The following is a 14,440-nucleotide window of genomic DNA, read 5'->3' as shown; positions in this document are numbered from 1 at the left end:
CTGAAATTCAGCTCACATGTAGCAGTCACTGTGGGAATTCTGTTGTGCTGCTCAGTCAAAAGCTAAAAATAACCTTCACATCCTCCGAGGTGTCATAAGGGTGCAAATGATATTTATCTCCAGGATTTTCCTCTCACTCTCCTGTTCATAGAACAGCATGTTCTATATATGATACATATGACACCTTTCATATGATGCTTATTTGTTTTTAGCTTCCAGTTTCCAGCTTTATTTCACAAAAAATGACTATAATACAATAATTAAATCAATAAATCAGTTAAAACAAAACAGTTAATGATTTAAAAATAAATCATTTTCGCTCTTATATATCTGCACAACTACACATGCATCACTCTTTTTGCAATTGTCATTATTATCTATTACTTACAACCCAAACTAAAAATGTGCAAGGCCACATAGATTAGCATCAAGGTGACCTCATTGGCCACTGCTTCGATGGGTGTCAGATTTGTACATCTCAGTTATTGACCGTTCAAACACCCGTCACATGCTAACGACCCAAACTGCTTCATGTACTAACCAGTTTGAGGGTGAACGTTTTCACATCAGAATTTTCAAGGTGATACTTCCATATCTACCTCCAAATAAATTCGCCATGCATCCCGATTGCGGAACAATGTATCATCTGTAATATTGCTTTCACAGTTATCTCTGGTAGGTTAAATGACTGCATTAAATTACTTTCGGTACTAAACAGCTGAAATGTATTTATTGACATGAAACATAACCATTAAATTTCAATGGTGTTCCATTTTTTAGCTGTCTAATGTGTCAACTAAACATTAGCATATTAGCTAAATTTTGTCGCTAGTTAGCCATGCATATAATTGCAGATGGTGAAGAAAAATATGAACTCAAGGTAACTTGCTAACATTAGTTATTAATCAGAATTATGTGCATGAGACACTATCTTATTATTCCTTTTGTAAATAAAAATAGCCTGCAGTTACATGCAGTGTGGCTTTGTTATTTTGTACACAAAACCAGTGGTGGCATACAGATCAGCTTCTCTCTGAAATCCTGAGGATTTCAGAAACATCGTAAAATTGGGGAAGGTCCTAAAGCTCTGATCTTCGTTCCTGGTCCTGGGGGGTCGCATGGTCTGCTGCTTTTAGGGTTCCTCACCACTTAATGGATTAACTAAAGCAGCCGATTACACAGGTAACTAGTCGCACCTGGTTTGTTGGGTCTGAACTGATTGATGTTAATCTAGGAGGGAATAAAACCAGCAGATCTGTGGCCCACCTGGACCCAGACTGAGGGATGAGGTCGTGCGTTCACCAAACATGGGCAGGAACCTTAAGATATGAACTTTAAAAGCAATAAACCTGGAGGAATGCAGTGGGAATGCTTGTTACATCCCAGCAGCACAGCAGGTGTGTGTGTGTGTGTGTGTGTGTGAGGGGGGGGGGGTCCACACACATCACCCCACGGTCTCCCGTTCTTCCGTCCGTCGCCCCTCATTGGGGGGGGGGGGGTTCCCCGGGTATCCATTCGTTTTGAGTAATGGTTCTGTTTTCCTCTGCAGTCCACCGGGCCAGGCCTAATGAAATTATCTGCAGGTTACCGGTGCCGTCAAATGAGATTTTCACAGCAGAAAATGCACACATTTCAAAACCAAAGGGAGATGCTCAGTTTCAAAGGGGCTGCGCAATAAGCCCAGAATTTAATAACGGTTTTGCATGAAGCTGAGTCACCAGGTTTTTCACTGAGAGGCCCTGCGAAATGAGGGCTCGCTAGGTAGGGATAGTTCAGTCACTGTCATTATCTACCATCCATAATCAGTAAATCTGCATCCTCAGATGGCATCAGATGGCCATGTTATTCAGTGAATGATGCAAAAAAGAAAGATGGACGATGGAGCAGTTTTACTTTAATCTCTCGTGGGCTCGGTCGGTACGGAACGTGTCTCTGTCACACACAGACTCCACCCTCTGACGACATCACTTTGTTCAGGGGACCCGTGTTGTGGAGCCTCTGCTGCTAGTCGTGCTGATCGTGTTAGCTGTGTGAGCACAGGAAGGGTAGCGCAATATTTACATTACAGTAGATGATTTTAAAGGTATTGCCAGTTATACAAAGGCATAATGTTAGCTAAGCTACACACTTTTTAGGAAAATTAAAATTACCGCAAAAAAAGATTGGTTCCAGCAGCTGCTTCATACAATGGTGTACGGCATTTTATTTAAATCACATAATTAAAAACAATTAGCTGCCTTGGAATCCAACAAACCTTACAAGTTAGGTAATTACCCCTTAATTAAGATGGGAAAACATAATTAAATGTAAAAAAACATAATGATATGCAAAGTAATTCTCTGTCGCCCATTCATATTTGCACTACATAAATGTTTGTGTGCCGCATGACAACATTCCAGTTTTTTTTTTTAACTGATGGAATACAGAATAGACCTGTTCTTTTATGCAAACATACAAACTGCAAAGTTAACTGATGGCAAGGTGACAAGTTTTCTGTAAATAAAATATGTGAAAGTGAAACGTTAAATCTTTAATTTAATCATTTCCAAAGCCCTTTTTGAAAGTTCTCTCTTATTTGAACAGGTTTTTTGTGTCTGAGAAACAGCATAAATGCACGCTTGTGCTAAAGTGAGTCCAGCATTTGCTGCAGTCATTCATGCCGTGTTTTAGAAGTTACAGCAGGAGTTTGACCACAGGGATAGATACGCCACTTTGTGTCCAGAGGTTGACAAAAGGCTGTAGAAACGCAGTGATAACATCTCTTTATCGTCATCCTCTCTGTTTGTGGCCAACTATCAGGAGGACGAGTGACCCAGCTCTGGTTTTTTCAAATTCATCTTGATTATTGAACGGCCAAACTGTCAAACTCTGCAGGGCCACGGTGAGAGTCATTCAGGGGCCAAACTGAGCCACGGTGAGAGTCATTCAGGGGCCAAACTGAGCCACAGTGAGAGTCATTCAGGGGCCAAACTGAGCCACGGTGAGAGTCATTCAGGGGCCAAACTGAGCCACAGTGAGAGCCATTCAGGGGCCAAACTGAGCCACGGTGAGAGTCATTCAGGGGCCAAACTCAGCCACGGTGAGAGTCATTCAGGGGCCAAACTGAGCCACAGTGAGAGTCTCTGAAAGGCAGTACCAGAGCATGTCCCGGTGGGCTGCCCCAGAAGTGCAGCAGCCGCGGACGCCGCCATCTGGTATTTTTGTGTCTGGGCGAAGGTTTGTTTCTCATCGCCGAATGGCTGCTATCGCTGCGGCGACAGAGCATGCTCTGCTGAAACCCCCCCCCAGCCGGCCCGGCTCGTCTCCAGCTCCCTGGCCCTGCATTTTAAAGAGCCTCCGCGCGGAAAAAAAACCTGAGGGGGGGCGGGGGGGCTGCGCTAAACACGCGACTCATCCAATGAGCTCCCCACCTTCAGAGAAAAAGCCTCCAAATGCAAGCGAGCGAGCGAAGGAGAGGAGGGCTCGTGGGAGAGCCTTTCCGTGCGGCGGAGAAGAGCCTCATTTTCTCCCGCCATCTGTTAGCGGTCCCCGAGCTGAGAGCTCCATTTATGTCAAACCTCCCACCGCCACAGAGGCAAGAAAAAGGAGGGAAAAACGCTGAGGAGGAAGGTAAGGCCATCTACGGCCCATTTCAAACACGCTTATTCCCCTACATCACCGTGAACGAGCACTGCACCTATAACCCAGTCATCCTCAATTTAGCTAGCCTGTTAGCAGCACAGAGTGACGTCAGTTAAGCACTTAAACCTAATACTGTGATTACAGTTGTTGTTTTGCGTATTTTTAGGTCAATAGATTCCTGCTACTCTATTACAGTTAAACTGCTTTCTGAATCAATTTAAATGTTGCTGCTTAAAGCAAGCGAAATGAATCCAAGTTAATATTTATAAACACTAAATAATAGCTGCTGCACTGGTCGGATCATGATGTTCGCTAATTGAATCAAGAACCTAGTGCCTGTTTCGGTAAACATCTATGGTGTCTGCTATAGAGAACAACCACAGAATAATCTGATGTGCAGCATCTGTGGCTGTAAACTGTCTACAGGAAGTGAAGGCATTTCCACACCTGGAGGGGTTCATCACAAGTACACAAGATGCAAACGACAAAGACGGCTCCCACGTATGATCAAATGAAGGTTCACATGTTCCTTTCTGTTCACATGTTCCCCCCCCCCCCCCCGCCCCCCCGGCCTCATGTGTGGAGCGTGCTGTATGGAGCGTGCTGTATGGACAGTGCTGTATGAAGCGTGCTGAGTGGAGCAGGCTGTATAACCCCCCCCCCATATATGGAGCGTGCTGTATAACCCCCCCCCCCCCCCCCCCCCCCCGGCCTCATGTGTGGAGCGTGCTGTATGGAGCGTGCTGTATGGACAGTGCTGTATGAAGCGTGCTGAGTGGAGCAGGCTGTATAACCCCACCGCCTGGCCTGGCTGCTCTCTCTTGGCCCCTGTTGTAAGCGCAGGGTTCTTTTGCGCGGGAGCTGTCGGATCGATCTGAGGGGACACGGTGGTGTGACCCTGCAGTCCCTGTTGGTGGGGGGTGGGCGTCCCCCCCCCCACACAGCGCCTCTGTGACCTGAATGTTGTGCTTCGCCGGACACGCGCCCTGTAAGCTCGTGTAAACCGTACAGCACGGCCCTGACCTGCTCAGCCAGCCGAGCGCAAACGTGAGGAACACACACACACACACACACATGCACACACACACACGCACTGACATGCATGCACGCGCACATTCACACGCGCACGCGCACACTACATGCTCATACACACACACAGACACGCATGAGTACACACACGCACACATACGCACGTGTGCACACAGTGCTGTGTTAAGTCTCCTTAGTCTTTCGGCATTTTAAATGCATTAGCTTATAGAAAATACTTCTTTTTGTCATTTTTGTTACATTTTCTTGTAAAAAAACAAACAAAAAAACAGTCCTGGTTCTGTCAGAACTGCAAATGAAAGCAAAGTCGTCTCCGTTTCAGAAGGAGGCAGGAAGGGTCAGAAGAAACGAGCTTTGGCAGATGTAGCTCCAGGCCTCTCCGGCTGTTTGTGCTGTTTGTGTTGCTTGAGCAGCCTCCAAGGCCCCCAGATATCCTACGTATGTTCAGTTATTTGCATTCGATACGAAGAAACCCTCTTTTTCCCCGACTGCACTGCAGCATTTGCTTTGTCTCAACAGCCTCTGCGAGGTATATTCAAATTTCTGTCTTGTGATGCTTTTCTGAACTAGTCGGCATTAGTGTAACCCCCATGCGAGTGGCGTGTCATTATAAAATCATGTCTAAACAGGAGATGCTTCACATGCTGCGCAGCACTGTGTGTAACACGATAACATCAACACACTGTGTGTAACACGATAACATCAACACACTGTGTGTAACACGATAACATCAACACACTGTGTGTAACACGATAACATCAACACACTGTGTGTAACACGATAACATCAACACACTGTGTGTAACACGATAACATCAACACACTTTTTGCCGGCGAATCTCCCTGAATGTCTGCAGTCTCTTTAACACTCAAATCTACCAGGTCCCTCATTCTGTCTGTTTCATCCATGCGTTGTTCTCGTCTCTTGGCCCCAAACATGGACTCACATTAAGAGAAATGTGCAGTGTGTTGATTTGTTGTATTGTTCTTTTTTTATTGTTTGGTAATTATGCACTTAAATGCAATTTCAGATGCAATCTTTGGACATGCGAGTTACTGTCCGTCTAAGGTTCATGTCTGTGAAGATTAGAAAGGTCACATGACGATAAGGTAATGGATGCTCATAAATGCCCCACTGAGGGCTCCTGGTGGGGAAGTGCTTTTAAAGCGGTGATGGTCTGAACTCGAACCCGAGCTGCGGCAGTGTGGTCTGCCCTCAGTCTTCCCACGGGACAGCATGCGGTGGAGAGGTGCAGGCACTGAGCGAAACACACTTCCCCCGGTCACTCAGGCACTTCCTGTCTGACTGTCAGCTCTGTGCCGGAGTCTTTACTCAGAGCTTGAGGAAAACCCAAATCTGTCTGTGGAGCTGCATACTTCCATAGCCAGTTGATTTACCTGTAGTGTGGCATATGTGCCCCAGCAGTTAGGTGTGTTGCATGGTAAATCTCTGTTGCAATCACAAAGTTGCAGCACAGAATTTAGCCACATGCATTTCAGAAGATGTCCGACACCTAAGGGCAATTCAAGTGGCAAGTGGAATAAGTTGTGTCTGAGAGAACACTGTAACTTTGAAGTATTAAAAAAACAGACAGCAAAGGCAAAGATGGTCAAAGGCAATCAATACATGCTACTGCTGCGACATTCCTTTGCATTGGCTTAGAAGGAGCTGCTCACCAAACACTCTCAGGTGACCTAGGATAGACTTTATTCCATAGGCCTCTGCGAACATCAGCTCTACACAGCCAAATACATCAAACCCAGATACCTTCCTCTACACACACAATAACCACAGGACTTTACAGATATAATGCTTTTTCCATTCAATTATTGAATCGTTCACTCATTCCACCCAACTGGAAGTGGTTTTGCTGACCAGGCAAAATGCAACATGCAAAATAATTCTTCCTCTGAAACTTTTTCCCAAAAATTGAAGGCAGTGGCTCCAGGGCCACTATTATTTTGAGAAATATAAAGTGCCTGTATGCTGTAACTCTCCATCCCATGTAGATATAAAAACAAACTGTCCACAGGGTCCTGTTCTGCTCAGACACGAGGCTCAGCTGATCTTACATACGCAAAAATCATTCTGTGCCAATAATGAGCAAAACTGCCATTCGTCTTCCTCACTGTTAATAACTCAGTTTTCTGAGGGTTGGAGTGGTCTGAGCTCCCAGGGACTCCTGGTGTTCATGACTCAATGCCAGCCTTGTATATCTATTTTTAAATGATCTATAGCTCTGTGATCGACTGTTTATGCCTTTACTGTTTATACTGACCTTTATCTCCATTTCTAAGCAACAACACATCTTTTCAGAAACTAATCTCTGAGCTGTCAAAATATGGTTTCTTTGATGACATTTTATCCAGCCGTCGGTCAAAATACCAGTCTAAAACCTGTCAAATAACACCCACACAAACACTACAGATAGGTATGAAGGGTGGACATGTAATTAACCTGGCCACTTTGCCAGCACCTTTTCATTAATGTCCAACAGTACAGTATGAAGACAGAGGGGTTTCTCTGTTCTCAGAGTCACACAGACTGTGACTGCTGGCTACTGTGTGAGATTTACCAGTCAGTGGCACATCAAAGCCAGAACTCCACCATCACCTGCATCTCTTTGAAGAGGTTCTGTGCAGCTCCCCCTGCGATGCGCAGCGCTTCTCCCTCTTCAGCAGGTTCATTCAAACCCCACCTTTCCTCACCGACACACAGATAATGTCTCACGTTCGCAGACGCACACAAATACACTGTAATATAAAACATTAAAAATCCACATTAAAAATCTGGTCATGTTAAAAACCGTCACATGTTTGCATGCTCGGCTGTGATAGGTCAGCAAAGGGACACATGCAGTAAGACTTGGTATACAGCAAATGCTTTGATCTCTGTGGAATGAACACACAAACCGAGCATGCTGTCAATCACAGACATAATGAACAGATTCTTCAAGTGTGGATGTAATAAAATGGCCGGCAGAAATAAGGTTCAGAGCCTGCATTATGGCTCAGTTAATGTATACATCATCTCTACAGACCATCGCCTTTGCAAGCCTTTGTGCACACTTCACATAGTGTAAATAATAATCACCGGCTCTAGTAAAGAAGACAAGGAGATGCTGGTTCTTTTTGCATTTAAATTGAATTTGTTGAAGACGAAAACACATCAGAATGTAACGGCGTATATGTGTCCGTCGTGAGGATAAGATTGATCGATTCAAGGTTTTTCAAACATGTTCGTAATGGATATTTTCCATGGGCCATGTAGAGCACCAGTTCAGCTTTCCATATGGCTACTAATCAGCCATATGATTCTGTATTTTAAAATGACTGATTTGAATAAATTAAATTTTCACATACTCCTGTCATTTGTGAGCATCCTTAGCTATTTACTAATAAATCTTTTATTCTTGTCATGTTTTCCCATTTAAAAATGATAATTATTCAGCCCAGTGGAAGGCCATTAGGCTGACGTCGCTGCAGAGTTAATGTAACACTCCATTCTGAAATTCTGGGTCACCACTTTAGGGAGCTTTGTCCGTTTTTGCAGCTCAAATCAGTTGCTGACCTCTGCAGGTCCGGCAGATGGCTTTGGCTTGAATCTTGTCTCCATTTTGAATGCGTTTCCTGTCTCAAATGGGATCAGATGGGGCGTACGCGGCGACCTGCTGGTGCAGTGGAAATGCTCCGTTTAGAGAGCTGCCACGTGTGAACGGCTCAGCCTCTCAGAGCTCTACGGAGCGCGCTCAGTATGGCGAAGCTACGGAGCGCGCTCAGTACGGCGAGGCTACGGAGCGTGCTCAGTGCGGTAACACTATGGAGCGCGCTCAGTACGGTAACACTACGGAGCACGCTCAGTACAGCAGCGCTATGGAGCGTGCTCAGTACGGTAACGCTACGGAGCACGCTCAGTACGGCAGCGCTACGGAGCGCGCTCAGTACGGTAACGCTACAGAGCACGCTCAGTACGGCGGCGCTACGGAGCGTGCTCAGTACGGTAACGCTACGGAGCACGCTCAGTACGGCGGCGCTACGGAGCGCGCTCAGTACGGTAACGCTACGGAGCACGCTCAGTACGGCGGCGCTACAGAGCACACTCAGTACAGCAGCGCTACGGAGCGTGCTCAGTACGGTAACACTACGGAGCGCGCTCAGTACGGTAACGCTACGGAGCGCGCTCAGTACAGCAGCGCTCAAGGACACTGGCTCACATGACCTACATTTCAGCTCTGCAAATTTGTTAGATCACAGTTTCAGAGTTTCGAATTTCACAGGCTCTCATGCAAAGAATTTGTCTTCTGATATCTCACCAGTTTCCATTGCGACAGGTAAACTCTGAGGCCACACTCAGGTACACAAAAGGTTTTAAAGACGCTGTGCACCCTGGGTAATCTTGAATAAGTTCTGACGAGAACAATAATTTGCATGAAAAGCAAAACTAGAAAGCTCTGAGAAAAATGTGTTATCTGCTGTGCTCTGTGATTCGAACAGTGTGACGAAATGCTTTCATATGATTCTCAAATAATGTTTTTGTTTCATTTCACCAAGATATTTGCTCAGATATTATGGAACATGCAGTGTTGTGAAGGGCAAGTTTGTCTTATAAAGTCAACACATCTATTTATTCATCCAGATCTCAAAGGGACAAACTCAACTTTCACCATCCACTAAAACAGCTTCTCTGATTCATGCACAGTGTACATCTTACACCAGAATCCACACAACGCATCAGGTTTGGTGGGGAGGCATTGCAAGTCTCAGTCTGTCATAGTGAGAAGCAATTAGGCTACCAGTCAAGAAACAGACAAACTTTGTTTCTTTCACACTAAACAACCTCATTTAAAATTTCAACAATAGGCCTAAAATAGGCTTAACTTCATTTTTACATATTTGCTTTCTTTGATTCTTTGTGCTTGATATAACTGAATTATTATTTTGATTGAGTTACTGCTTCAGCCAAAGAAGTGAATATCCTGGCATTGCCATCTCAGATCAAGCTGGCAGTACACCCAGTGGAGGCAGAATAAGAGGTGGGGGGGCTGAAAGGACACTGGGGGGGGGGGGTGTAATATGTGTGGGACCTGAGGCTGGCTCTGGAGCTCAGCTCTGCCACAGATCTGTAAGAAACCGCGAGGGAGGGGGGCGGGGGGGTTCATGGACAGGGTCACTCTCTGCCATCTCAATAAGCCCACAACATATCATGAAGGCAGCCGCGCGCTGAGCGACCGGAGGCCAGGCAGATCCATGCATTTTAATTGCTCCATTTTCACCGGGTTTCAGGGCATTTCTATGCAAATCCACCGGGGCGCTCAGAGGAGGAGGGATGCAGCTCACACACACGCTTTTATTTCCTGCTCTCAAACACAAAGGTCTGCGTACCCAGCTCCCGCTACAATAACAACACGGAATAAAATGTTTTCCTTAGAATGTGCGAGGCTCTGGAGTGCAGGGAATATTAAAAACAACAAGAAAACACGACGGAGAAGCATAACAGCACCAGACTGCGTTATTATTTAAACCGCAATGTCACACCCATCCCATTACTGTGGTACCTTGGGCTATTTTTTTCAGCATGGATTCTTGTTTAAAATTGATTGGTGAATAAAAGCACAGTATTAAGTTAACCAAAAGTGATGCGTAGTTAGTCTCATCTTGATACATGATACATGATAAATAAGGGTATGCATTGTAATATGACAGGGGAGACCAAATTTCCCATACATTTTATTAAATATGTACTCTGTGTAAAATACACTAATGCAAATGATCATTTCATTTACCTGTACTGTTTTTAAATCACTACTCTGGGACCGCAGTATAGGTTAATTTTTTGTTCTGAAACAGCTGCAGCACCCGAATTTTAATGAGCTGTTGATTGATCTTAATTAAACTCATTTATGTCTGAATGTCTATTGAGAGATTTACTCTCTGTCACATTGTATGTGACATTACGATGCACACCTTGAAGAATAATGTCCCATGTTCATGTTCCCGGACTCATGAGCCAAATCAACCGACTGATTTAGAATATTTTCAGTGCTGGACTGACAGGTAAAACAGGCCAGGTGCAACCTGTTGAGAGCGCGCACACACCTGGTCACTGAAATTAGATCAATGAGCCAAACCAGCATGTCATTAAGACGCGATTAGCTAACACATTCTGAAAGAACTTAAACACCCATTTACTACAAAATTAACTGATCGAGAGATTGGCTGTAAGGAACAGCAGCATACACAAGGATCCCCCAGGACTGAGAACCCCTGAGTCACAGTACAGGAAGTAACTCGCCTAATTCAGTCACAGTACAGGAGGTAAATTGCCTAATTCAGTCACAGTACAGGAAGTAACTTGCCGAATTCAGTCACAGTATAGGAAGTAACTTGCCTAATTCAGTCACAGTACAGGAGGTAACTTGCCTAATTCAGTCACAGTACAGGAAGTAACTCACCTAATTCAGTACTAAAGTTCAGCACCTACACTCAGTACCAGCACAGAAGGTAAGAAATGGCAGCCACTTTAATATTCATTAGCTGGTTTTGCTCTGTTGAAAAATTATACACTTCCACAATAGATATTCAACTTGTGCTGGGAAGTAGTTATACCTGTTATGCAACTCTATGGTTTAGCAAATATTTGGAAATAAATTCTGCAGGTTCGCTGACTTCACACAGCAGAAGATTATGATGAGACATGGCTTTGAATTTGTGAATTCCAGACAAATGATTGAAATGAGTATAAAATGAGCAGAGGAGCAGACTGATGAATGATTTTTCTTCTGCAACAGCGTGTCTAGACACACTGACCTTTCATGGTCATCAAGAGAATGAACAGGACTTTCAGTGGAGGCATAAAAAATGCAGATGTTATTTTAACCTTGTTTTCACCTAAACCGGACAGCAATTCCAAGCCAACACTGTAAGACACATCAACCTTGGCACCTGTCAGAGCATACTAAAGCACAGACAAGCTTACTAGCTCCTCATTCAGAATGCGTAGAGCCACATCACAGCATGCTCACATGATAACAAACAGCCCTCATTCCAGCCCAGTCCTCATATTTTAACCAATCTCTGATCAAGACTGTCTCCCTAGAGAATATGTACTAATTATATATTTTTTCTGCTTGCCATCCCTTCTGACTTATTCCGAGTAATAAAATGCCCAAAATCCGAATTTGAGTAGACAAGGAGCCCTGATGTTTGGACACATTAAATGAGGACCGGGACTGATGGTCCTCCAGTATTCTGCTCTCTGCTCCCACCACCGCTTCCAACCCACCACAGACCCTTTTGAGGTTAAATTGAAACGAATTGTGCTGTTCAATATTTTATTGACAGTGGCCTCGCGGAATGTTGCTACAGTGACACGGGGGATAATTATTTCACCGCGGAATTCCAGCCCCCATCTCCCCCATCCCACACCCCCCTCCCCCGTTTTTCTCCATCCCGACTATTCCTGTAGAGAATCAGTTCTGCATACATTACCCAGCAGAATATTGAATCAGTCCCTCCACAGGGAGGCGAGTGGCTGATTACCGGGAGCAGCGCAGACCTGGGGAGCAGACCTGGGGAGCAGGGCAGCGAGGACATGGGGAGCAGCGCGGACATGGGGAGCAGAGCAGCACAGATGTGGGGAGCAGAGCAGCGCGGACATGGGGAGCAGAGCAGTGCAGACGTGGGGAGCAGAGCAGACGCGGGGAGCAGCGCAGACATGGGGAGCAGAGCAGAGCAGACATGGGGAGCAGAGCAGCGCAGATGCGGGGAGCAGAGCAGACGCGGGGAGCAGTGCAGCACAGACGTGGGGAGCAGCGCAACATGAGCATGTCAATCTGCAGATTCGTGCGGCTTTTTTATGTACGTGTATGTGGCATATTCTAAGCAAACAGACCAGTGACTAATGAAATAACTGGGACATTGAAACTTCTACAGCTCAAAACAAATTAGTCATGTTTATCAAATGTTATTTTATTTGACATTCACATCAAATAATTAACAAATATAAATACATCGTGGCTGCCATGAGCAGTCCGCATAACTGTCACAAGAATGAGTCATCACACATCTGCTTGTGAAATAATGGATGACAAATCTCATGCATTTGACTTGCTGATGGAATAATCCAGACTCAAGAAACAAGCAGAATTGGTCCATGGCAGACTGAAAGTGTAATGCATAGCATTATTTCATTCGGTGGCATGGAAACTAGTGGATATGAAACCAGTACTCACCAGAGAGAGCTGATTGATTGGTGGATAACTCAACCAAACAGGCGATTGGCTGGCAGACCTTATGAAAGAGCATCAGGAAGGGGTCTGACTGCTTCAGCACGGCTCAGGCAGCGAAGGTGAACAATCTCAGGCTGCGTGTCTGACTGTCTCTTTCCTGTGTTCATTATAATGCAGGGAGAGATCTCCTCAGCCCAGAAAGTACCTGCAGGGTCTGAACCTGAACGTCGCCGTGCATGCAACACTGCAGCCCTGGAGCAACCCCCACTTTCCTGCCTCTTTTCTCTTTCACGCGAGGTGGAGACGGAGAGATTCCCGAATCCCGACGCCTTTGTTCCCCCTCGTCGGCACGCAGGGACGTGAGCGTGTTTGGGTAGATATCCGTTCCCATCCGGGCTCAGCGAGCTGCTCGGTCTCTGCTGTGATTACAGGCGTAATGGATTGTTTGTGTCCATACTAATCAAATGCCCTTCCTGGCCTAAATGGATCGATCATGTCTCTCAAAGCTGGATCATACGCAGGGATAAATACCTCAGTCAGATTTTATATTACTGTCCGGGTGGTGCCATGTTACTTTATCAATTTACAATGTCCGCATGGAGAAGACTCTCATATACTGATACAGCATTGAGTACAGTGCATATAATACTCCTATCTTTTGTTTGCACGGTTCAAAGGCACTCATTGTGGCTATTGATTAAAAATGCAGTCAGATTCATATTTTCAAATATTGCAAAAGCTGATTCCAGTACTCGTACCTGCTGGTGTGAATTAAAGCAATCATGGAGGGCTGAAGTGTGTGTAAGTACTTATGTGATCAGAGGTTTTGTTAAATCCAATAACTTAGGGATTTGCTAAAGCAACCATGGTCATTGTGTGCTTCACAAACAAATCAGCTGTATTTGCATAACCATTTCCACATATTTCAGACATTAAATCTGAAGGTTATTTTAAAAATATTTTTATTTTTATTCCCCAATGTAATTCTGATTGGAGGAAAACCTTCAGTTCTGAAGATAGCACAGTACTGCAGACGACATGCTTATTTCCTTTAGAGATCCAGCAGATTTGGAGCAGCAGGAGCAGCAGTTTCAGGTACCCAGGTGACTAGAGGAGTTGCTGTTTATAACAGAATATAGTGCTGACCAAATCCTCCCCTCCACAAGCGACAGTAATCTACTGATGAACATGCTGGGACTGGGGTTAATGCAAACAGTAAAAACGTATACAACACAGCATACTACCCACGGATATGCTGTATAGCCACTAACTGGAACAGTAGTCTGAAGTTATGAATTCGCTACGTGATTCCAATACACATGCTAGATTCTGAAAAATAATATTAAAACAATAATATTACACATATTGTACAAATTATGCTTACAACAGTTTTCTGTGTAAATATAAACAAGTGCTTTCAGAAAAATGACAGAGGAGAGCTGTAGTATGTTTAGCAATAAGCTAATCGTCGTCATACATTAACAGGTAAGAAAGGAAGGTAGGAATGAGCTGCATGCTTCTCTGCGCAGAACATCATTATTTCTG

The 14,440-nt window shown here is 44.8% G+C and overlaps 1 long non-coding RNA gene across 1 annotated transcript; it reads left to right on the top strand.

The window, feature by feature from the left end:
- The first annotated feature begins 10,899 nt into the window (after positions 1–10,899).
- LOC118221832 lies at positions 10,900–13,690 on the top strand. The gene is made up of 2 exons (XR_004764186.1): positions 10,900–11,168; positions 13,073–13,690. It is a non-coding gene; the product is annotated as an uncharacterized LOC118221832 (long non-coding RNA).
- The last annotated feature ends 750 nt before the right edge of the window (positions 13,691–14,440 follow it).

The sequence above is a fragment of the Anguilla anguilla genome, chromosome 2, assembly GCF_013347855.1.
Source record: "Anguilla anguilla isolate fAngAng1 chromosome 2, fAngAng1.pri, whole genome shotgun sequence".
NCBI lineage: Eukaryota > Metazoa > Chordata > Actinopteri > Anguilliformes > Anguillidae > Anguilla > Anguilla anguilla.
This window is presented reverse-complemented; position numbering and strand designations above follow the sequence as displayed.